Source organism: Hyla sarda, unplaced genomic scaffold (genome assembly GCF_029499605.1).
Source record: "Hyla sarda isolate aHylSar1 unplaced genomic scaffold, aHylSar1.hap1 scaffold_1623, whole genome shotgun sequence".
Classification (NCBI taxonomy): domain Eukaryota; kingdom Metazoa; phylum Chordata; class Amphibia; order Anura; family Hylidae; genus Hyla; species Hyla sarda.
The window spans coordinates 49,779-73,670 of NW_026608261.1; the positions used below are offsets into that span (position 1 = coordinate 49,779).

The 23,892-nt window shown below is 45.9% G+C and overlaps 10 non-coding genes across 10 annotated transcripts; all 10 read left to right on the forward strand.

The window, feature by feature from the left end:
• The first annotated feature begins 1,506 nt into the window (after nt 1-1,506).
• Nucleotides 1,507-1,697, forward strand: LOC130311287 (U2 spliceosomal RNA). Its single transcript, XR_008859698.1, has one exon. It is a non-coding gene; the product is annotated as a U2 spliceosomal RNA (small nuclear RNA).
• Nucleotides 1,698-3,779: 2,082 nt separating this feature from the next.
• Nucleotides 3,780-3,970, forward strand: LOC130311289 (U2 spliceosomal RNA). The gene has a single exon (XR_008859700.1). It is a non-coding gene; the product is annotated as a U2 spliceosomal RNA (small nuclear RNA).
• A 2,082-nt stretch (nt 3,971-6,052) lies between these two features.
• LOC130311301 (U2 spliceosomal RNA) lies at nt 6,053-6,241 on the forward strand. The gene has a single exon (XR_008859712.1). It is a non-coding gene; the product is annotated as a U2 spliceosomal RNA (small nuclear RNA).
• Nucleotides 6,242-8,327: 2,086 nt separating this feature from the next.
• On the forward strand, nt 8,328-8,518 carry LOC130311290 (U2 spliceosomal RNA). The gene has a single exon (XR_008859701.1). It is a non-coding gene; the product is annotated as a U2 spliceosomal RNA (small nuclear RNA).
• A 2,090-nt stretch (nt 8,519-10,608) lies between these two features.
• Nucleotides 10,609-10,799, forward strand: LOC130311291 (U2 spliceosomal RNA). The gene has a single exon (XR_008859702.1). It is a non-coding gene; the product is annotated as a U2 spliceosomal RNA (small nuclear RNA).
• A 2,087-nt stretch (nt 10,800-12,886) lies between these two features.
• LOC130311300 (U2 spliceosomal RNA) lies at nt 12,887-13,077 on the forward strand. The gene has a single exon (XR_008859711.1). It is a non-coding gene; the product is annotated as a U2 spliceosomal RNA (small nuclear RNA).
• A 2,082-nt stretch (nt 13,078-15,159) lies between these two features.
• On the forward strand, nt 15,160-15,350 carry LOC130311292 (U2 spliceosomal RNA). Its single transcript, XR_008859703.1, has one exon. It is a non-coding gene; the product is annotated as a U2 spliceosomal RNA (small nuclear RNA).
• Nucleotides 15,351-17,447: 2,097 nt separating this feature from the next.
• Nucleotides 17,448-17,638, forward strand: LOC130311293 (U2 spliceosomal RNA). The gene has a single exon (XR_008859704.1). It is a non-coding gene; the product is annotated as a U2 spliceosomal RNA (small nuclear RNA).
• A 2,077-nt stretch (nt 17,639-19,715) lies between these two features.
• On the forward strand, nt 19,716-19,906 carry LOC130311294 (U2 spliceosomal RNA). Its single transcript, XR_008859705.1, has one exon. It is a non-coding gene; the product is annotated as a U2 spliceosomal RNA (small nuclear RNA).
• Nucleotides 19,907-21,992: 2,086 nt separating this feature from the next.
• On the forward strand, nt 21,993-22,183 carry LOC130311295 (U2 spliceosomal RNA). Its single transcript, XR_008859706.1, has one exon. It is a non-coding gene; the product is annotated as a U2 spliceosomal RNA (small nuclear RNA).
• Nucleotides 22,184-23,892: the final 1,709 nt, after the last annotated feature.

Genomic DNA, 23,892 nt, shown 5'->3' on the forward strand with positions numbered 1-23,892 from the left:
GGATTGGTCATCAGCTGGCTGTCTATGTCCCGCATCAATATAGACCAAAGTACAGAGGGTTAGGCTATGCTATTGTGCACCTACCTGATGCATCAGAAGGTGCGAGGCCCTTGCTAAATTCTGTGCACAGACTTTGAGATCTATACTTTAGACTGTATCTAAACCTGCTCCAACATGGACTGACATTCTGGCCTACTTTCAGCCGATGCGACTTGTCTGTCGCTGAACAGTCGCTTTTTATGTATTCAGCACCTATGTATAATGTTGTAAAAATGCTCTAGAAGCTAAAGTCGCAGAAATGTCACACATATTTGGCCTGCAACTTTCTGTGCGACAAATTCAGACAGGAAAAATCAGTATAAATCCTTAGAAAATTATCCCCCAGTGTCTCCATCTGCTGGCGGTATTGAATAAGCATTGCTGCACTGATGGGGTATGCATTAGACGAAAAAAAAGAAGAAAAAGAAGAATAATACGCCCAGAAAAGAGGCGAAAAGGAGAAAAACGTAAAAAAACGTGAAAAAAAAGTAAGAGGAAGAGAAGGGAAAAAAAGGTGGAAATGGGTTTAAAAGTGATTTCGGCGGAGAAATATATATATATATATATATATATATATATATATATATATATATATGCGCACACACACACATATATATAAACGTATTCTCCGTTGAGATATTGCAGCCGCTGCTGTGTCCAGGCCCAGGAGCCTTAGCACTGTGCTGTGATGTCACTCAATACCACTGACATCACTAGGTGTAAACAACATCTCTCCTTTGCTGTGTATGTGACTATGGAGCTGTTTGGTGATGTCGTCTATTATGGCCTTCATAGAAGCAACAGGAGATTGTTGCATCCATCTAGAACCCTCAGAACTACAGTGCTATGATGTCACTCACTTCCACAGGCCTTGCAGAGTGTAAACAACAACAACCCAGCTTTGTTGTGTATGTAACCATAGGGATTTGTGATGTCACCTAGAACCTTCACAGCAGCGACAGCTTTATGAGGAGCATCAGCACTGCTCTGCCTGAGCAGAACCATCACCGCCATAGGTTGTCAAATAACCCGGATTTAACCCACACAGGTAAGTCCAATGGGGTGCAGGCATGTCCTCTATGCTTACAGCTTCCCGTGGGTGTTGGTTTGATACCGTTTGGGGACAGCCAAGGAGGCATCTGCAGGCAACAAAGGTAGGTGTGTGCTTGTGTGTGTGTTTCCTATGCAGATCCTAAGCCCAGTGTCACATGCAAGTAGGAGGAGTAAGAAGGGTTCCTGGCAAATCCGGGTTATGGATTGCATTTAAAAAGGCCCCGTGGGAGTGCAATGGGCCCCTGTCTTGCTGCTTAGCAATAATGGTATGGGTTTAGGTTCTGCTGTGTGTACTGGTGGTTGACTGCCCCCCAGCCCAGAGTGTGCATGGAAAATTGTCTGGCAGCCTCCCTGACAGCAAGCAGTGATAGTGCCCATGAAGGGGACCTTGTTGGGCCCGCCCCTTTCACGGTTATCGCTTCTCGGCCTTTTGGCTAAGATCAAGTGTAGTATCTGTTCTTATCAGTTTAATATCTGATACGTCCCCTATCTGGGGACCATATATTAAATGGATTTTTGAGAACGGGGGCCGATTTCGAAGCTTGCTTCCGTCGCCCTATGCATTGACCCGATATGGCAGTATCTTCGGGTACAGTGCACCACCCCCTTACAGGGTTAAAAAGAAAGATTCCTACTTTCATTGCTACCTGCTTGCTGGCTAGCCAGCTAGCCAGCCCTGTGGGCCTTGCTGCTGCAGCCAAAAAACAAAAGGTGGTGCTGCTGCTGCTGCTTCTGCTGCTTCTGCTTGTGTCTGGCCGCTGTTGGAGCGTCCAGGCACAGGACTTCTGCTGCTGCTGACTAAATGGCCTCCTTAATTGGATCATTTGAGTAGCCAGCACACCTGTGCAGGTAGGGCATGACATGATAGGCAGCTGCCTTGATAGCGGGTGGGTGCTGAATGTTCCTAATTGACAAAATAAGATTAATGCTTATGAAGAAATATAAAATCTCATCCCTTCCCCAATATCGCGCCACACCCCTACCCCTTAATTCCCTGGTTGAACTTGATGGACATATGTCTTTTTTCGACCGTACTAACTATGTAACTATGTAACATAACATGGGGGGGGGGGGGGGGGGTCTCCTGGCTGTTCACACAGGTGTGTCATTGCTGTACATTGACCATGCATTGCTTCTGTGGTATTGCAAAGGCAAAGACAAATGCTTCCAGCCATCCATTGCACTAATGGATTGGTCATCAGCTGGCTGTCTATGTCCCGCATCAATATAGACCAAAGTACAGAGGGTTAGGCTATGCTATTGTGCACCTACCTGATGCATCAGAAGGTGCGAGGCCCTTGCTAAATTCTGTGCACAGACTTTGAGATCTATACTTTAGACTGTATCTAAACCTGCTCCAACATGGACTGACATTCTGGCCTACTTTCAGCCGATGCGACTTGTCTGTCGCTGAACAGTCGCTTTTTATGTATTCAGCACCTATGTATAATGTTGTAAAAATGCTCTAGAAGCTAAAGTCGCAGAAATGTCACACATATTTGGCCTGCAACTTTCTGTGCGACAAATTCAGACAGGAAAAATCAGTATAAATCCTTAGAAAATTATCCCCCAGTGTCTCCATCTGCTGGCGGTATTGAATAAGCATTGCTGCACTGATGGGGTATGCATTAGACGAAAAAAAAGAAGAAAAAGAAGAATAATACGCCCAGAAAAGAGGCGAAAAGGAGAAAAACGTAAAAAAACGTGAAAAAAAAGTATGAGGAAGAGAAGGGAAAAAAGGTGGAAATGGGTTTAAAAGTGATTTCGGCGGAGAAATATATATATATATATATATATATATATATATATATATACGCGCACACACACACATATATATAAACGTATTCTCCGTTGAGATATTGCAGCCGCTGCTGTGTCCAGGCCCAGGAGCCTTAGCACTGTGCTGTGATGTCACTCAATACCACTGACATCACTAGGTGTAAACAACATCTCTCCTTTGCTGTGTATGTGACTATGGAGCTGTTTGGTGATGTCGTCTATTATGGCCTTCATAGAAGCAACAGGAGATTGTTGCATCCATCTAGAACCCTCAGAACTACAGTGCTATGATGTCACTCACTTCCACAGGCCTTGCAGAGTGTAAACAACAACAACCCAGCTTTGTTGTGTATGTAACCATAGGGATTTGTGATGTCACCTAGAACCTTCACAGCAGCGACAGCTTTATGAGGAGCATCAGCACTGCTCTGCCTGAGCAGAACCATCACCGCCATAGGTTGTCAAATAACCCGGATTTAACCCACACAGGTAAGTCCAATGGGGTGCAGGCATGTCCTCTATGCTTACAGCTTCCCGTGGGTGTTGGTTTGATACCGTTTGGGGACAGCCAAGGAGGCATCTGCAGGCAACAAAGGTAGGTGTGTGCTTGTGTGTGTGTTTCCTATGCAGATCCTAAGCCCAGTGTCACATGCAAGTAGGAGGAGTAAGAAGGGTTCCTGGCAAATCCGGGTTATGGATTGCATTTAAAAAGGCCCCGTGGGAGTGCAATGGGCCCCTGTCTTGCTGCTTAGCAATAATGGTATGGGTTTAGGTTCTGCTGTGTGTACTGGTGGTTGACTGCCCCCCAGCCCAGAGTGTGCATGGAAAATTGTCTGGCAGCCTCCCTGACAGCAAGCAGTGATAGTGCCCATGAAGGGGACCTTGTTGGGCCCGCCCCTTTCACGGTTATCGCTTCTCGGCCTTTTGGCTAAGATCAAGTGTAGTATCTGTTCTTATCAGTTTAATATCTGATACGTCCCCTATCTGGGGACCATATATTAAATGGATTTTTGAGAACGGGGGCCGATTTCGAAGCTTGCTTCCGTCGCCCTATGCATTGACCCGATATGGCAGTATCTTCGGGTACAGTGCACCACCCCCTTACAGGGTTAAAAAGAAAGATTCCTACTTTCATTGCTACCTGCTTGCTGGCTAGCCAGCTAGCCAGCCCTGTGGGCCTTGCTGCTGCAGCCAAAAAACAAAAGGTGGTGCTGCTGCTGCTGCTTCTGCTTGTGTCTGGCCCCTGTTGGAGCGTCCAGGCACAGGACTTCTGCTGCTGCTGACTAAATGGCCTCCTTAATTGGATCATTTGAGTAGCCAGCACACCTGTGCAGGTAGGGCATGACATGATAGGCAGCTGCCTTGATAGCGGGTGGGTGCTGAATGTTCCTAATTGACAAAATAAGATTAATGCTTATGAAGAAATATAAAATCTCATCCCTTCCCCAATATCGCGCCACACCCCTACCCCTTAATTCCCTGGTTGAACTTGATGGACATATGTCTTTTTTCGACCGTACTAACTATGTAACTATGTAACATAACATGGGGGGGGGGGGGGGGGGGGTCTCCTGGCTGTTCACACAGGTGTGTCATTGCTGTACATTGACCATGCATTGCTTCTGTGGTATTGCAAAGGCAAAGACAAATGCTTCCAGCCATCCATTGCACTAATGGATTGGTCATCAGCTGGCTGTCTATGTCCCGCATCAATATAGACCAAAGTACAGAGGGTTAGGCTATGCTATTGTGCACCTACCTGATGCATCAGAAGGTGCGAGGCCCTTGCTAAATTCTGTGCACAGACTTTGAGATCTATACTTTAGACTGTATCTAAACCTGCTCCAACATGGACTGACATTCTGGCCTACTTTCAGCCGATGCGACTTGTCTGTCGCTGAACAGTCGCTTTTTATGTATTCAGCACCTATGTATAATGTTGTAAAAATGCTCTAGAAGCTAAAGTCGCAGAAATGTCACACATATTTGGCCTGCAACTTTCTGTGCAACAAATTCAGACAGGAAAAATCAGTATAAATCCTTAGAAAATTATCCCCCAGTGTCTCCATCTGCTGGCGGTATTGAATAAGCATTGCTGCACTGATGGGGTATGCATTAGACGAAAAAAAAGAAGAAAAAGAAGAATAATACGCCCAGAAAAGAGGCGAAAAGGAGAAAAACGTAAAAAAACGTGAAAAAAAAGTAAGAGGAAGAGAAGGGAAAAAAAGGTGGAAATGGGTTTAAAAGTGATTTCGGCGGAGAAATATATATATATATATATATATATATATATATATATATATATATACGCGCACACACACACATATATATAAACGTATTCTCCGTTGAGATATTGCAGCCGCTGCTGTGTCCAGGCCCAGGAGCCTTAGCACTGTGCTGTGATGTCACTCAATACCACTGACATCACTAGGTGTAAACAACATCTCTCCTTTGCTGTGTATGTGACTATGGAGCTGTTTGGTGATGTCGTCTATTATGGCCTTCATAGAAGCAACAGGAGATTGTTGCATCCATCTAGAACCCTCAGAACTACAGTGCTATGATGTCACTCACTTCCACAGGCCTTGCAGAGTGTAAACAACAACAACCCAGCTTTGTTGTGTATGTAACCATAGGGATTTGTGATGTCACCTAGAACCTTCACAGCAGCGACAGCTTTATGAGGAGCATCAGCACTGCTCTGCCTGAGCAGAACCATCACCGCCATAGGTTGTCAAATAACCCGGATTTAACCCACACAGGTAAGTCCAATGGGGTGCAGGCATGTCCTCTATGCTTACAGCTTCCCGTGGGTGTTGGTTTGATACCGTTTGGGGACAGCCAAGGAGGCATCTGCAGGCAACAAAGGTAGGTGTGTGCTTGTGTGTGTGTTTCCTATGCAGATCCTAAGCCCAGTGTCACATGCAAGTAGGAGGAGTAAGAAGGGTTCCTGGCAAATCCGGGTTATGGATTGCATTTAAAAAGGCCCCGTGGGAGTGCAATGGGCCCCTGTCTTGCTGCTTAGCAATAATGGTATGGGTTTAGGTTCTGCTGTGTGTACTGGTGGTTGACTGCCCCCCAGCCCAGAGTGTGCATGGAAAATTGTCTGGCAGCCTCCCTGACAGCAAGCAGTGATAGTGCCCATGAAGGGGACCTTGTTGGGCCCGCCCCTTTCACGGTTATCGCTTCTCGGCCTTGGCTAAGATCAAGTGTAGTATCTGTTCTTATCAGTTTAATATCTGATACGTCCCCTATCTGGGGACCATATATTAAATGGATTTTTGAGAACGGGGGCCGATTTCGAAGCTTGCTTCCGTCGCCCTATGCATTGACCCGATATGGCAGTATCTTCGGGTACAGTGCACCACCCCCTTACAGGGTTAAAAAGAAAGATTCCTACTTTCATTGCTACCTGCTTGCTGGCTAGCCAGCTAGCCAGCCCTGTGGGCCTTGCTGCTGCAGCCAAAAAACAAAAGGTGGTGCTGCTGCTGCTGCTTCTGCTGCTTCTGCTTGTGTCTGGCCGCTGTTGGAGCGTCCAGGCACAGGACTTCTGCTGCTGCTGACTAAATGGCCTCCTTAATTGGATCATTTGAGTAGCCAGCACACCTGTGCAGGTAGGGCATGACATGATAGGCAGCTGCCTTGATAGCGGGTGGGTGCTGAATGTTCCTAATTGACAAAATAAGATTAATGCTTATGAAGAAATATAAAATCTCATCCCTTCCCCAATATCGCGCCACACCCCTACCCCTTAATTCCCTGGTTGAACTTGATGGACATATGTCTTTTTTCGACCGTACTAACTATGTAACTATGTAACATAACATGGGGGGGGGGGGGGGTCTCCTGGCTGTTCACACAGGTGTGTCATTGCTGTACATTGACCATGCATTGCTTCTGTGGTATTGCAAAGGCAAAGACAAATGCTTCCAGCCATCCATTGCACTAATGGATTGGTCATCAGCTGGCTGTCTATGTCCCGCATCAATATAGACCAAAGTACAGAGGGTTAGGCTATGCTATTGTGCACCTACCTGATGCATCAGAAGGTGCGAGGCCCTTGCTAAATTCTGTGCACAGACTTTGAGATCTATACTTTAGACTGTATCTAAACCTGCTCCAACATGGACTGACATTCTGGCCTACTTTCAGCCGATGCGACTTGTCTGTCGCTGAACAGTCGCTTTTTATGTATTCAGCACCTATGTATAATGTTGTAAAAATGCTCTAGAAGCTAAAGTCGCAGAAATGTCACACATATTTGGCCTGCAACTTTCTGTGCGACAAATTCAGACAGGAAAAATCAGTATAAATCCTTAGAAAATTATCCCCCAGTGTCTCCATCTGCTGGCGGTATTGAATAAGCATTGCTGCACTGATGGGGTATGCATTAGACGAAAAAAAAGAAGAAAAAGAAGAATAATACGCCCAGAAAAGAGGCGAAAAGGAGAAAAACGTAAAAAAACGTGAAAAAAAAGTAAGAGGAAGAGAAGGGAAAAAAAGGTGGAAATGGGTTTAAAAGTGATTTCGGCGGAGAAATATATATATATATATATATATATATATATATATATATATATATACGCGCACACACACACATATATATAAACGTATTCTCCGTTGAGATATTGCAGCCGCTACTGTGTCCAGGCCCAGGAGCCTTAGCACTGTGCTGTGATGTCACTCAATACCACTGACATCACTAGGTGTAAACAACATCTCTCCTTTGCTGTGTATGTGACTATGGAGCTGTTTGGTGATGTCGTCTATTATGGCCTTCATAGAAGCAACAGGAGATTGTTGCATCCATCTAGAACCCTCAGAACTACAGTGCTATGATGTCACTCACTTCCACAGGCCTTGCAGAGTGTAAACAACAACAACCCAGCTTTGTTGTGTATGTAACCATAGGGATTTGTGATGTCACCTAGAACCTTCACAGCAGCGACAGCTTTATGAGGAGCATCAGCACTGCTCTGCCTGAGCAGAACCATCACCGCCATAGGTTGTCAAATAACCCGGATTTAACCCACACAGGTAAGTCCAATGGGGTGCAGGCATGTCCTCTATGCTTACAGCTTCCCGTGGGTGTTGGTTTGATACCGTTTGGGGACAGCCAAGGAGGCATCTGCAGGCAACAAAGGTAGGTGTGTGCTTGTGTGTGTGTTTCCTATGCAGATCCTAAGCCCAGTGTCACATGCAAGTAGGAGGAGTAAGAAGGGTTCCTGGCAAATCCGGGTTATGGATTGCATTTAAAAAGGCCCCGTGGGAGTGCAATGGGCCCCTGTCTTGCTGCTTAGCAATAATGGTATGGGTTTAGGTTCTGCTGTGTGTACTGGTGGTTGACTGCCCCCCAGCCCAGAGTGTGCATGGAAAATTGTCTGGCAGCCTCCCTGACAGCAAGCAGTGATAGTGCCCATGAAGGGGACCTTGTTGGGCCCGCCCCTTTCACGGTTATCGCTTCTCGGCCTTTTGGCTAAGATCAAGTGTAGTATCTGTTCTTATCAGTTTAATATCTGATACGTCCCCTATCTGGGGACCATATATTAAATGGATTTTTGAGAACGGGGGCCGATTTCGAAGCTTGCTTCCGTCGCCCTATGCATTGACCCGATATGGCAGTATCTTCGGGTACAGTGCACCACCCCCTTACAGGGTTAAAAAGAAAGATTCCTACTTTCATTGCTACCTGCTTGCTGGCTAGCCAGCTAGCCAGCCCTGTGGGCCTTGCTGCTGCAGCCAAAAAACAAAAGGTGGTGCTGCTGCTGCTGCTTCTGCTGCTTCTGCTTGTGTCTGGCCGCTGTTGGAGCGTCCAGGCACAGGACTTCTGCTGCTGCTGACTAAATGGCCTCCTTAATTGGATCATTTGAGTAGCCAGCACACCTGTGCAGGTAGGGCATGACATGATAGGCAGCTGCCTTGATAGCGGGTGGGTGCTGAATGTTCCTAATTGACAAAATAAGATTAATGCTTATGAAGAAATATAAAATCTCATCCCTTCCCCAATATCGCGCCACACCCCTACCCCTTAATTCCCTGGTTGAACTTGATGGACATATGTCTTTTTTCGACCGTACTAACTATGTAACTATGTAACATAACATGGGGGGGGGGGGGGGGGGGGGTCTCCTGGCTGTTCACACAGGTGTGTCATTGCTGTACATTGACCATGCATTGCTTCTGTGGTATTGCAAAGGCAAAGACAAATGCTTCCAGCCATCCATTGCACTAATGGATTGGTCATCAGCTGGCTGTCTATGTCCCGCATCAATATAGACCAAAGTACAGAGGGTTAGGCTATGCTATTGTGCACCTACCTGATGCATCAGAAGGTGCGAGGCCCTTGCTAAATTCTGTGCACAGACTTTGAGATCTATACTTTAGACTGTATCTAAACCTGCTCCAACATGGACTGACATTCTGGCCTACTTTCAGCCGATGCGACTTGTCTGTCGCTGAACAGTCGCTTTTTATGTATTCAGCACCTATGTATAATGTTGTAAAAATGCTCTAGAAGCTAAAGTCGCAGAAATGTCACACATATTTGGCCTGCAACTTTCTGTGCGACAAATTCAGACAGGAAAAATCAGTATAAATCCTTAGAAAATTATCCCCCAGTGTCTCCATCTGCTGGCGGTATTGAATAAGCATTGCTGCACTGATGGGGTATGCATTAGACGAAAAAAAAGAAGAAAAAGAAGAATAATACGCCCAGAAAAGAGGCGAAAAGGAGAAAAACGTAAAAAAACGTGAAAAAAAAGTAAGAGGAAGAGAAGGGAAAAAAAGGTGGAAATGGGTTTAAAAGTGATTTCGGCGGAGAAATATATATATATATATATATATATATATATATATATATATACACGCGCACACACACACATATATATAAACGTATTCTCCGTTGAGATATTGCAGCCGCTGCTGTGTCCAGGCCCAGGAGCCTTAGCACTGTGCTGTGATGTCACTCAATACCACTGACATCACTAGGTGTAAACAACATCTCTCCTTTGCTGTGTATGTGACTATGGAGCTGTTTGGTGATGTCGTCTATTATGGCCTTCATAGAAGCAACAGGAGATTGTTGCATCCATCTAGAACCCTCAGAACTACAGTGCTATGATGTCACTCACTTCCACAGGCCTTGCAGAGTGTAAACAACAACAACCCAGCTTTGTTGTGTATGTAACCATAGGGATTTGTGATGTCACCTAGAACCTTCACAGCAGCGACAGCTTTATGAGGAGCATCAGCACTGCTCTGCCTGAGCAGAACCATCACCGCCATAGGTTGTCAAATAACCCGGATTTAACCCACACAGGTAAGTCCAATGGGGTGCAGGCATGTCCTCTATGCTTACAGCTTCCCGTGGGTGTTGGTTTGATACCGTTTGGGGACAGCCAAGGAGGCATCTGCAGGCAACAAAGGTAGGTGTGTGCTTGTGTGTGTGTTTCCTATGCAGATCCTAAGCCCAGTGTCACATGCAAGTAGGAGGAGTAAGAAGGGTTCCTGGCAAATCCGGGTTATGGATTGCATTTAAAAAGGCCCCGTGGGAGTGCAATGGGCCCCTGTCTTGCTGCTTAGCAATAATGGTATGGGTTTAGGTTCTGCTGTGTGTACTGGTGGTTGACTGCCCCCCAGCCCAGAGTGTGCATGGAAAATTGTCTGGCAGCCTCCCTGACAGCAAGCAGTGATAGTGCCCATGAAGGGGACCTTGTTGGGCCCGCCCCTTTCACGGTTATCGCTTCTCGGCCTTTTGGCTAAGATCAAGTGTAGTATCTGTTCTTATCAGTTTAATATCTGATACGTCCCCTATCTGGGGACCATATATTAAATGGATTTTTGAGAACGGGGGCCGATTTCGAAGCTTGCTTCCGTCGCCCTATGCATTGACCCGATATGGCAGTATCTTCGGGTACAGTGCACCACCCCCTTACAGGGTTAAAAAGAAAGATTCCTACTTTCATTGCTACCTGCTTGCTGGCTAGCCAGCTAGCCAGCCCTGTGGGCCTTGCTGCTGCAGCCAAAAAACAAAAGGTGGTGCTGCTGCTGCTGCTTCTGCTGCTTCTGCTTGTGTCTGGCCGCTGTTGGAGCGTCCAGGCACAGGACTTCTGCTGCTGCTGACTAAATGGCCTCCTTAATTGGATCATTTGAGTAGCCAGCACACCTGTGCAGGTAGGGCATGACATGATAGGCAGCTGCCTTGATAGCGGGTGGGTGCTGAATGTTCCTAATTGACAAAATAAGATTAATGCTTATGAAGAAATATAAAATCTCATCCCTTCCCCAATATCGCGCCACACCCCTACCCCTTAATTCCCTGGTTGAACTTGATGGACATATGTCTTTTTTCGACCGTACTAACTATGTAACTATGTAACATAACATGGGGGGGGGGGGGGGGTCTCCTGGCTGTTCACACAGGTGTGTCATTGCTGTACATTGACCATGCATTGCTTCTGTGGTATTGCAAAGGCAAAGACAAATGCTTCCAGCCATCCATTGCACTAATGGATTGGTCATCAGCTGGCTGTCTATGTCCCGCATCAATATAGACCAAAGTACAGAGGGTTAGGCTATGCTATTGTGCACCTACCTGATGCATCAGAAGGTGCGAGGCCCTTGCTAAATTCTGTGCACAGACTTTGAGATCTATACTTTAGACTGTATCTAAACCTGCTCCAACATGGACTGACATTCTGGCCTACTTTCAGCCGATGCGACTTGTCTGTCGCTGAACAGTCGCTTTTTATGTATTCAGCACCTATGTATAATGTTGTAAAAATGCTCTAGAAGCTAAAGTCGCAGAAATGTCACACATATTTGGCCTGCAACTTTCTGTGCGACAAATTCAGACAGGAACAATCAGTATAAATCCTTAGAAAATTATCCCCCAGTGTCTCCATCTGCTGGCGGTATTGAATAAGCATTGCTGCACTGATGGGGTATGCATTAGACGAAAAAAAAGAAGAAAAAGAAGAATAATACGCCCAGAAAAGAGGCGAAAAGGAGAAAAACGTAAAAAAACGTGAAAAAAAAGTAAGAGGAAGAGAAGGGAAAAAAAGGTGGAAATGGGTTTAAAAGTGATTTCGGCGGAGAAATATATATATATATATATATATATATATATATATATATATATATACGCGCACACACACACATATATATAAACGTATTCTCCGTTGAGATATTGCAGCCGCTGCTGTGTCCAGGCCCAGGAGCCTTAGCACTGTGCTGTGATGTCACTCAATACCACTGACATCACTAGGTGTAAACAACATCTCTCCTTTGCTGTGTATGTGACTATGGAGCTGTTTGGTGATGTCGTCTATTATGGCCTTCATAGAAGCAACAGGAGATTGTTGCATCCATCTAGAACCCTCAGAACTACAGTGCTATGATGTCACTCACTTCCACAGGCCTTGCAGAGTGTAAACAACAACAACCCAGCTTTGTTGTGTATGTAACCATAGGGATTTGTGATGTCACCTAGAACCTTCACAGCAGCGACAGCTTTATGAGGAGCATCAGCACTGCTCTGCCTGAGCAGAACCATCACCGCCATAGGTTGTCAAATAACCCGGATTTAACCCACACAGGTAAGTCCAATGGGGTGCAGGCATGTCCTCTATGCTTACAGCTTCCCGTGGGTGTTGGTTTGATACCGTTTGGGGACAGCCAAGGAGGCATCTGCAGGCAACAAAGGTAGGTGTGTGCTTGTGTGTGTGTTTCCTATGCAGATCCTAAGCCCAGTGTCACATGCAAGTAGGAGGAGTAAGAAGGGTTCCTGGCAAATCCGGGTTATGGATTGCATTTAAAAAGGCCCCGTGGGAGTGCAATGGGCCCCTGTCTTGCTGCTTAGCAATAATGGTATGGGTTTAGGTTCTGCTGTGTGTACTGGTGGTTGACTGCCCCCCAGCCCAGAGTGTGCATGGAAAATTGTCTGGCAGCCTCCCTGACAGCAAGCAGTGATAGTGCCCATGAAGGGGACCTTGTTGGGCCCGCCCCTTTCACGGTTATTGCTTCTCGGCCTTTTGGCTAAGATCAAGTGTAGTATCTGTTCTTATCAGTTTAATATCTGATACGTCCCCTATCTGGGGACCATATATTAAATGGATTTTTGAGAACGGGGGCCGATTTCGAAGCTTGCTTCCGTCGCCCTATGCATTGACCCGATATGGCAGTAACTTCGGGTACAGTGCACCACCCCCTTACAGGGTTAAAAAGAAAGATTCCTACTTTCATTGCTACCTGCTTGCTGGCTAGCCAGCTAGCCAGCCCTGTGGGCCTTGCTGCTGCAGCCAAAAAACAAAAGGTGGTGCTGCTGCTGCTTCTGCTGCTTCTGCTTCTGCTTGTGTCTGGCCCCTGTTGGAGCGTCCAGGCACAGGACTTCTGCTGCTGCTGACTAAATGGCCTCCTTAATTGGATCATTTGAGTAGCCAGCACACCTGTGCAGGTAGGGCATGACATGATAGGCAGCTGCCTTGATAGCGGGTGGGTGCTGAATGTTCCTAATTGACAAAATAAGATTAATGCTTATGAAGAAATATAAAATCTCATCCCTTCCCCAATATCGCGCCACACCCCTACCCCTTAATTCCCTGGTTGAACTTGATGGACATATGTCTTTTTTCGACCGTACTAACTATGTAACTATGTAACATAACATGGGGGGGGGGGGTCTCCTGGCTGTTCACACAGGTGTGTCATTGCTGTACATTGACCATGCATTGCTTCTGTGGTATTGCAAAGGCAAAGACAAATGCTTCCAGCCATCCATTGCACTAATGGATTGGTCATCAGCTGGCTGTCTATGTCCCGCATCAATATAGACCAAAGTACAGAGGGTTAGGCTATGCTATTGTGCACCTACCTGATGCATCAGAAGGTGCGAGGCCCTTGCTAAATTCTGTGCACAGACTTTGAGATCTATACTTTAGACTGTATCTAAACCTGCTCCAACATGGACTGACATTCTGGCCTACTTTCAGCCGATGCGACTTGTCTGTCGCTGAACAGTCGCTTTTTATGTATTCAGCACCTATGTATAATGTTGTAAAAATGCTCTAGAAGCTAAAGTCGCAGAAATGTCACACATATTTGGCCTGCAACTTTCTGTGCGACAAATTCAGACAGGAAAAATCAGTATAAATCCTTAGAAAATTATCCCCCAGTGTCTCCATCTGCTGGCGGTATTGAATAAGCATTGCTGCACTGATGGGGTATGCATTAGACGAAAAAAAAGAAGAAAAAGAAGAATAATACGCCCAGAAAAGAGGCGAAAAGGAGAAAAACGTAAAAAAACGTGAAAAAAAAGTAAGAGGAAGAGAAGGGAAAAAAAGGTGGAAATGGGTTTAAAAGTGATTTCGGCGGAGAAATATATATATATATATATATATATATATATATATATATATACGCGCACACACACACATATATATAAACGTATTCTCCGTTGAGATATTGCAGCCGCTGCTGTGTCCAGGCCCAGGAGCCTTAGCACTGTGCTGTGATGTCACTCAATACCACTGACATCACTAGGTGTAAACAACATCTCTCCTTTGCTGTGTATGTGACTATGGAGCTGTTTGGTGATGTCGTCTATTATGGCCTTCATAGAAGCAACAGGAGATTGTTGCATCCATCTAGAACCCTCAGAACTACAGTGCTATGATGTCACTCACTTCCACAGGCCTTGCAGAGTGTAAACAACAACAACCCAGCTTTGTTGTGTATGTAACCATAGGGATTTGTGATGTCACCTAGAACCTTCACAGCAGCGACAGCTTTATGAGGAGCATCAGCACTGCTCTGCCTGAGCAGAACCATCACCGCCATAGGTTGTCAAATAACCCGGATTTAACCCACACAGGTAAGTCCAATGGGGTGCAGGCATGTCCTCTATGCTTACAGCTTCCCGTGGGTGTTGGTTTGATACCGTTTGGGGACAGCCAAGGAGGCATCTGCAGGCAACAAAGGTAGGTGTGTGCTTGTGTGTGTGTTTCCTATGCAGATCCTAAGCCCAGTGTCACATGCAAGTAGGAGGAGTAAGAAGGGTTCCTGGCAAATCCGGGTTATGGATTGCATTTAAAAAGGCCCCGTGGGAGTGCAATGGGCCCCTGTCTTGCTGCTTAGCAATAATGGTATGGGTTTAGGTTCTGCTGTGTGTACTGGTGGTTGACTGCCCCCCAGCCCAGAGTGTGCATGGAAAATTGTCTGGCAGCCTCCCTGACAGCAAGCAGTGATAGTGCCCATGAAGGGGACCTTGTTGGGCCCGCCCCTTTCACGGTTATCGCTTCTCGGCCTTTTGGCTAAGATCAAGTGTAGTATCTGTTCTTATCAGTTTAATATCTGATACGTCCCCTATCTGGGGACCATATATTAAATGGATTTTTGAGAACGGGGGCCGATTTCGAAGCTTGCTTCCGTCGCCCTATGCATTGACCCGATATGGCAGTATCTTCGGGTACAGTGCACCACCCCCTTACAGGGTTAAAAAGAAAGATTCCTACTTTCATTGCTACCTGCTTGCTGGCTAGCCAGCTAGCCAGCCCTGTGGGCCTTGCTGCTGCAGCCAAAAAACAAAAGGTGGTGCTGCTGCTGCTGCTTCTGCTGCTTCTGCTTGTGTCTGGCCGCTGTTGGAGCGTCCAGGCACAGGACTTCTGCTGCTGCTGACTAAATGGCCTCCTTAATTGGATCATTTGAGTAGCCAGCACACCTGTGCAGGTAGGGCATGACATGATAGGCAGCTGCCTTGATAGCGGGTGGGTGCTGAATGTTCCTAATTGACAAAATAAGATTAATGCTTATGAAGAAATATAAAATCTCATCCCTTCCCCAATATCGCGCCACACCCCTACCCCTTAATTCCCTGGTTGAACTTGATGGACATATGTCTTTTTTCGACCGTACTAACTATGTAACTATGTAACATAACATGGGGGGGGGGGGGGGGGGGGGGTCTCCTGGCTGTTCACACAGGTGTGTCATTGCTGTACATTGACCATGCATTGCTTCTGTGGTATTGCAAAGGCAAAGACAAATGCTTCCAGCCATCCATTGCACTAATGGATTGGTCATCAGCTGGCTGTCTATGTCCCGCATCAATATAGACCAAAGTACAGAGGGTTAGGCTATGCTATTGTGCACCTACCTGATGCATCAGAAGGTGCGAGGCCCTTGCTAAATTCTGTGCACAGACTTTGAGATCTATACTTTAGACTGTATCTAAACCTGCTCCAACATGGACTGACATTCTGGCCTACTTTCAGCCGATGCGACTTGTCTGTCGCTGAACAGTCGCTTTTTATGTATTCAGCACCTATGTATAATGTTGTAAAAATGCTCTAGAAGCTAAAGTCGCAGAAATGTCACACATATTTGGCCTGCAACTTTCTGTGCGACAAATTCAGACAGGAAAAATCAGTATAAATCCTTAGAAAATTATCCCCCAGTGTCTCCATCTGCTGGCGGTATTGAATAAGCATTGCTGCACTGATGGGGTATGCATTAGACGAAAAAAAAGAAGAAAAAGAAGAATAATACGCCCAGAAAAGAGGCGAAAAGGAGAAAAACGTAAAAAAACGTGAAAAAAAAGTAAGAGGAAGAGAAGGGAAAAAAAGGTGGAAATGGGTTTAAAAGTGATTTCGGCGGAGAAATATATATATATATATATATATATATATATATATATATATATATATATACGCGCACACACACACATATATATAAACGTATTCTCCGTTGAGATATTGCAGCCGCTGCTGTGTCCAGGCCCAGGAGCCTTAGCACTGTGCTGTGATGTCACTCAATACCACTGACATCACTAGGTGTAAACAACATCTCTCCTTTGCTGTGTATGTGACTATGGAGCTGTTTGGTGATGTCGTCTATTATGGCCTTCATAGAAGCAACAGGAGATTGTTGCATCCATCTAGAACCCTCAGAACTACAGTGCTATGATGTCACTCACTTCCACAGGCCTTGCAGAGTGTAAACAACAACAACCCAGCTTTGTTGTGTATGTAACCATAGGGATTTGTGATGTCACCTAGAACCTTCACAGCAGCGACAGCTTTATGAGGAGCATCAGCACTGCTCTGCCTGAGCAGAACCATCACCGCCATAGGTTGTCAAATAACCCGGATTTAACCCACACAGGTAAGTCCAATGGGGTGCAGGCATGTCCTCTATGCTTACAGCTTCCCGTGGGTGTTGGTTTGATACCGTTTGGGGACAGCCAAGGAGGCATCTGCAGGCAACAAAGGTAGGTGTGTGCTTGTGTGTGTGTTTCCTATGCAGATCCTAAGCCCAGTGTCACATGCAAGTAGGAGGAGTAAGAAGGGTTCCTGGCAAATCCGGGTTATGGATTGCATTTAAAAAGGCCCCGTGGGAGTGCAATGGGCCCCTGTCTTGCTGCTTAGCAATAATGGTATGGGTTTAGGTTCTGCTGTGTGTACTGGTGGTTGACTGCCCCCCAGCCCAGAGTGTGCATGGAAAATTGTCTGGCAGCCTCCCTGACAGCAAGCAGTGATAGTGCCCATGAAGGGGACCTTGTTGGGCCCGCCCCTTTCACGGTTATCGCTTCTCGGCCTTTTGGCTAAGATCAAGTGTAGTATCTGTTCTTATCAGTTTAATATCTGATACGTCCCCTATCTGGGGACCATATATTAAATGGATTTTTGAGAACGGGGGCCGATTTCGAAGCTTGCTTCCGTCGCCCTATGCATTGACCCGATATGGCAGTATCTTCGGGTACAGTGCACCACCCCCTTACAGGGTTAAAAAGAAAGATTCCTACTTTCATTGCTACCTGCTTGCTGGCTAGCCAGCTAGCCAGCCCTGTGGGCCTTGCTGCTGCAGCCAAAAAACAAAAGGTGGTGCTGCTGCTTCTGCTGCTTCTGCTTGTGTCTGGCCGCTGTTGGAGCGTCCAGGCACAGGACTTCTGCTGCTGCTGACTAAATGGCCTCCTTAATTGGATCATTTGAGTAGCCAGCACACCTGTGCAGGTAGGGCATGACATGATAGGCAGCTGCCTTGATAGCGGGTGGGTGCTGAATGTTCCTAATTGACAAAATAAGATTAATGCTTATGAAGAAATATAAAATCTCATCCCTTCCCCAATATCGCGCCACACCCCTACCCCTTAATTCCCTGGTTGAACTTGATGGACATATGTCTTTTTTCGACCGTACTAACTATGTAACTATGTAACATAACATGGGGGGGGGGGGGGGGTCTCCTGGCTGTTCACACAGGTGTGTCATTGCTGTACATTGACCATGCATTGCTTCTGTGGTATTGCAAAGGCAAAGACAAATGCTTCCAGCCATCCATTGCACTAATGGATTGGTCATCAGCTGGCTGTCTATGTCCCGCATCAATATAGACCAAAGTACAGAGGGTTAGGCTATGCTATTGTGCACCTACCTGATGCATCAGAAGGTGCGAGGCCCTTGCTAAATTCTGTGCACAGACTTTGAGATCTATACTTTAGACTGTATCTAAACCTGCTCCAACATGGACTGACATTCTGGCCTACTTTCAGCCGATGCGACTTGTCTGTCGCTGAACAGTCGCTTTTTATGTATTCAGCACCTATGTATAATGTTGTAAAAATGCTCTAGAAGCTAAAGTCGCAGAAATGTCACACATATTTGGCCTGCAACTTTCTGTGCGACAAATTCAGACAGGAAAAATCAGTATAAATCCTTAGAAAATTATCCCCCAGTGTCTCCATCTGCTGGCGGTATTGAATAAGCATTGCTGCACTGATGGGGTATGCATTAGACGAAAAAAAAGAAGAAAAAGAAGAATAATACGCCCAGAAAAGAGGCGAAAAGGAGAAAAACGTAAAAAAACGTGAAAAAAAAGTAAGAGGAAGAGAAGGGAAAAAAAGGTGGAAATGGGTTTAAAAGTGATTTCGGCGGAGAAATATATATATATATATATATATATATATATATATATATATACGCGCACACACACACATATATATAAACGTATTCTCCGTTGAGATATTGCAGCCGCTGCTGTGTCCAGGCCCAGGAGCCTTAGCACTGTGCTGTGATGTCACTCAATACCACTGACATCACTAGGTGTAAACAACATCTCTCCTTTGCTGTGTATGTGACTATGGAGCTGTTTGGTGATGTCGTCTATTATGGCCTTCATAGAAGCAACAGGAGATTGTTGCATCCATCTAGAACCCTCAGAACTACAGTGCTATGATGTCATTCACTTCCACAGGCCTTGCAGAGTGTAAACAACAACAACCCAGCTTTGTTGTGTATGTAACCATAGGGATTTGTGATGTCACCTAGAACCTTCACAGCAGCGACAGCTTTATGAGGAGCATCAGCACTGCTCTGCCTGAGCAGAACCATCACCGCCATAGGTTGTCAAATAACCCGGATTTAACCCACACAGGTAAGTCCAATGGGGTGCAGGCATGTCCTCTATGCTTACAGCTTCCCGTGGGTGTTGGTTTGATACCGTTTGGGGACAGCCAAGGAGGCATCTGCAGGCAACAAAGGTAGGTGTGTGCTTGTGTGTGTGTTTCCTATGCAGATCCTAAGCCCAGTGTCACATGCAAGTAGGAGGAGTAAGAAGGGTTCCTGGCAAATCCGGGTTATGGATTGCATTTAAAAAGGCCCCGTGGGAGTGCAATGGGCCCCTGTCTTGCTGCTTAGCAATAATGGTATGGGTTTAGGTTCTGCTGTGTGTACTGGTGGTTGACTGCCCCCCAGCCCAGAGTGTGCATGGAAAATTGTCTGGCAGCCTCCCTGACAGCAAGCAGTGATAGTGCCCATGAAGGGGACCTTGTTGGGCCCGCCCCTTTCACGGTTATCGCTTCTCGGCCTTTTGGCTAAGATCAAGTGTAGTATCTGTTCTTATCAGTTTAATATCTGATACGTCCCCTATCTGGGGACCATATATTAAATGGATTTTTGAGAACGGGGGCCGATTTCGAAGCTTGCTTCCGTCGCCCTATGCATTGACCCGATATGGCAGTATCTTCGGGTACAGTGCACCACCCCCTTACAGGGTTAAAAAGAAAGATTCCTACTTTCATTGCTACCTGCTTGCTGGCTAGCCAGCTAGCCAGCCCTGTGGGCCTTGCTGCTGCAGCCAAAAAACAAAAGGTGGTGCTGCTGCTGCTGCTTCTGCTGCTTCTGCTTGTGTCTGGCCGCTGTTGGAGCGTCCAGGCACAGGACTTCTGCTGCTGCTGACTAAATGGCCTCCTTAATTGGATCATTTGAGTAGCCAGCACACCTGTGCAGGTAGGGCATGACATGATAGGCAGCTGCCTTGATAGCGGGTGGGTGCTGAATGTTCCTAATTGACAAAATAAGATTAATGCTTATGAAGAAATATAAAATCTCATCCCTTCCCCAATATCGCGCCACACCCCTACCCCTTAATTCCCTGGTTGAACTTGATGGACATATGTCTTTTTTCGACCGTACTAACTATGTAACTATGTAACATAACATGGGGGGGGGGGGGGGGGTCTCCTGGCTGTTCACACAGGTGTGTCATTGCTGTACATTGACCATGCATTGCTTCTGTGGTATTGCAAAGGCAAAGACAAATGCTTCCAGCCATCCATTGCACTAATGGATTGGTCATCAGCTGGCTGTCTATGTCCCGCATCAATATAGACCAAAGTACAGAGGGTTAGGCTATGCTATTGTGCACCTACCTGATGCATCAGAAGGTGCGAGGCCCTTGCTAAATTCTGTGCACAGACTTTGAGATCTATACTTTAGACTGTATCTAAACCTGCTCCAACATGGACTGACATTCTGGCCTACTTTCAGCCGATGCGACTTGTCTGTCGCTGAACAGTCGCTTTTTATGTATTCAGCACCTATGTATAATGTTGTAAAAATGCTCTAGAAGCTAAAGTCGCAGAAATGTCACACATATTTGGCCTGCAACTTTCTGTGCGACAAATTCAGACAGGAAAAATCAGTATAAATCCTTAGAAAATTATCCCCCAGTGTCTCCATCTGCTGGCGGTATTGAATAAGCATTGCTGCACTGATGGGGTATGCATTAGACGAAAAAAAAGAAGAAAAAGAAGAATAATACGCCCAGAAAAGAGGCGAAAAGGAGAAAAACGTAAAAAAACGTGAAAAAAAAGTAAGAGGAAGAGAAGGGAAAAAAAGGTGGAAATGGGTTTAAAAGTGATTTCGGCGGAGAAATATATATATATATATATATATATATATATATATATATATATACGCGCACACACACACATATATATAAACGTATTCTCCGTTGAGATATTGCAGCCGCTGCTGTGTCCAGGCCCAGGAGCCTTAGCACTGTGCTGTGATGTCACTCAATACCACTGACATCACTAGGTGTAAACAACATCTCTCCTTTGCTGTGTATGTGACTATGGAGCTGTTTGGTGATGTCGTCTATTATGGCCTTCATAGAAGCAACAGGAGATTGTTGCATCCATCTAGAACCCTCAGAACTACAGTGCTATGATGTCACTCACTTCCACAGGCCTTGCAGAGTGTAAACAACAACAACCCAGCTTTGTTGTGTATGTAACCATAGGGATTTGTGATGTCACCTAGAACCTTCACAGCAGCGACAGCTTTATGAGGAGCATCAGCACTGCTCTGCCTGAGCAGAACCATCACCGCCATAGGTTGTCAAATAACCCGGATTTAACCCACACAGGTAAGTCCAATGGGGTGCAGGCATGTCCTCTATGCTTACAGCTTCCCGTGGGTGTTGGTTTGATACCGTTTGGGGACAGCCAAGGAGGCATCTGCAGGCAACAAAGGTAGGTGTGTGCTTGTGTGTGTGTTTCCTATGCAGATCCTAAGCCCAGTGTCACATGCAAGTAGGAGGAGTAAGAAGGGTTCCTGGCAAATCCGGGTTATGGATTGCATTTAAAAAGGCCCCGTGGGAGTGCAATGGGCCCCTGTCTTGCTGCTTAGCAATAATGGTATGGGTTTAGGTTCTGCTGTGTGTACTGGTGGTTGACTGCCCCCCAGCCCAGAGTGTGCATGGAAAATTGTCTGGCAGCCTCCCTGACAGCAAGCAGTGATAGTGCCAATGAAGGGGACCTTGTTGGGCCCGCCCCTTTCACGGTTATCGCTTCTCGGCCTTTTGGCTAAGATCAAGTGTAGTATCTGTTCTTATCAGTTTAATATCTGATACGTCCCCTATCTGGGGACCATATATTAAATGGATTTTTGAGAACGGGGGCCGATTTCGAAGCTTGCTTCCGTCGCCCTATGCATTGACCCGATATGGCAGTATCTTCGGGTACAGTGCACCACCCCCCTTACAGGGTTAAAAAGAAAGATTCCTACTTTCATTGCTACCTGCTTGCTGGCTAGCCAGCTAGCCAGCCCTGTGGGCCTTGCTGCTGCAGCCAAAAAACAAAAGGTGGTGCTGCTGCTGCTGCTTCTGCTGCTTCTGCTTGTGTCTGGCCGCTGTTGGAGCGTCCAGGCACAGGACTTCTGCTGCTGCTGACTAAATGGCCTCCTTAATTGGATCATTTGAGTAGCCAGCACACCTGTGCAGGTAGGGCATGACATGATAGGCAGCTGCCTTGATAGCGGGTGGGTGCTGAATGTTCCTAATTGACAAAATAAGATTAATGCTTATGAAGAAATATAAAATCTCATCCCTTCCCCAATATCGCGCCACACCCCTACCCCTTAATTCCCTGGTTGAACTTGATGGACATATGTCTTTTTTCGACCGTACTAACTATGTAACTATGTAACATAACATGGGGGGGGGGGGGGGGGGGTCTCCTGGCTGTTCACACAGGTGTGTCATTGCTGTACATTGACCATGCATTGCTTCTGTGGTATTGCAAAGGCAAAGACAAATGCTTCCAGCCATCCATTGCACTAATGGATTGGTCATCAGCTGGCTGTCTATGTCCCGCATCAATATAGACCAAAGTACAGAGGGTTAGGCTATGCTATTGTGCACCTACCTGATGCATCAGAAGGTGCGAGGCCCTTGCTAAATTCTGTGCACAGACTTTGAGATCTATACTTTAGACTGTATCTAAACCTGCTCCAACATGGACTGACATTCTGGCCTACTTTCAGCCGATGCGACTTGTCTGTCGCTGAACAGTCGCTTTTTATGTATTCAGCACCTATGTATAATGTTGTAAAAATGCTCTAGAAGCTAAAGTCGCAGAAATGTCACACATATTTGGCCTGCAACTTTCTGTGCGACAAATTCAGACAGGAAAAATCAGTATAAATCCTTAGAAAATTATCCCCCAGTGTCTCCATCTGCTGGCGGTATTGAATAAGCATTGCTGCACTGATGGGGTATGCATTAGACGAAAAAAAAGAAGAAAAAGAAGAATAATACGCCCAGAAAAGAGGCGAAAAGGAGAAAAACGTAAAAAAACGTGAAAAAAAAGTAAGAGGAAGAGAAGGGAAAAAAAGGTGGAAATGGGTTTAAAAGTGATTTCGGCGGAGAAATATATATATATATATATATATATATATATATATATATATATATATATATATATACGCGCACACACACACATATATATAAACGTATTCTCCGTTGAGATATTGCAGCCGCTGCTGTGTCCAGGCCCAGGAGCCTTAGCACTGTGCTGTGATGTCACTCAATACCACTGACATCACTAGGTGTAAACAACATCTCTCCTTTGCTGTGTATGTGACTATTGGTGATGTCGTCTATTATGGCCTTCATAGAAGCAACAGGAGATTGTTGCATCCATCTAGAACCCTCAGAACTACAGTGCTATGATGTCACTCACTTCCACAGGCCTTGCAGAGTGTAAACAACAACAACCCAGCTTTGTTGTGTATGTAACCATAGGGATTTGTGATGTCACCTAGAACCTTCACAGCAGCGACAGCTTTATGAGGAGCATCAGCACTGCTCTGCCTGAGCAGAACCATCACCGCCATAGGTTGTCAAATAACCCGGATTTAACCCACACAGGTAAGTCCAATGGGGTGCAGGCATGTCCTCTATGCT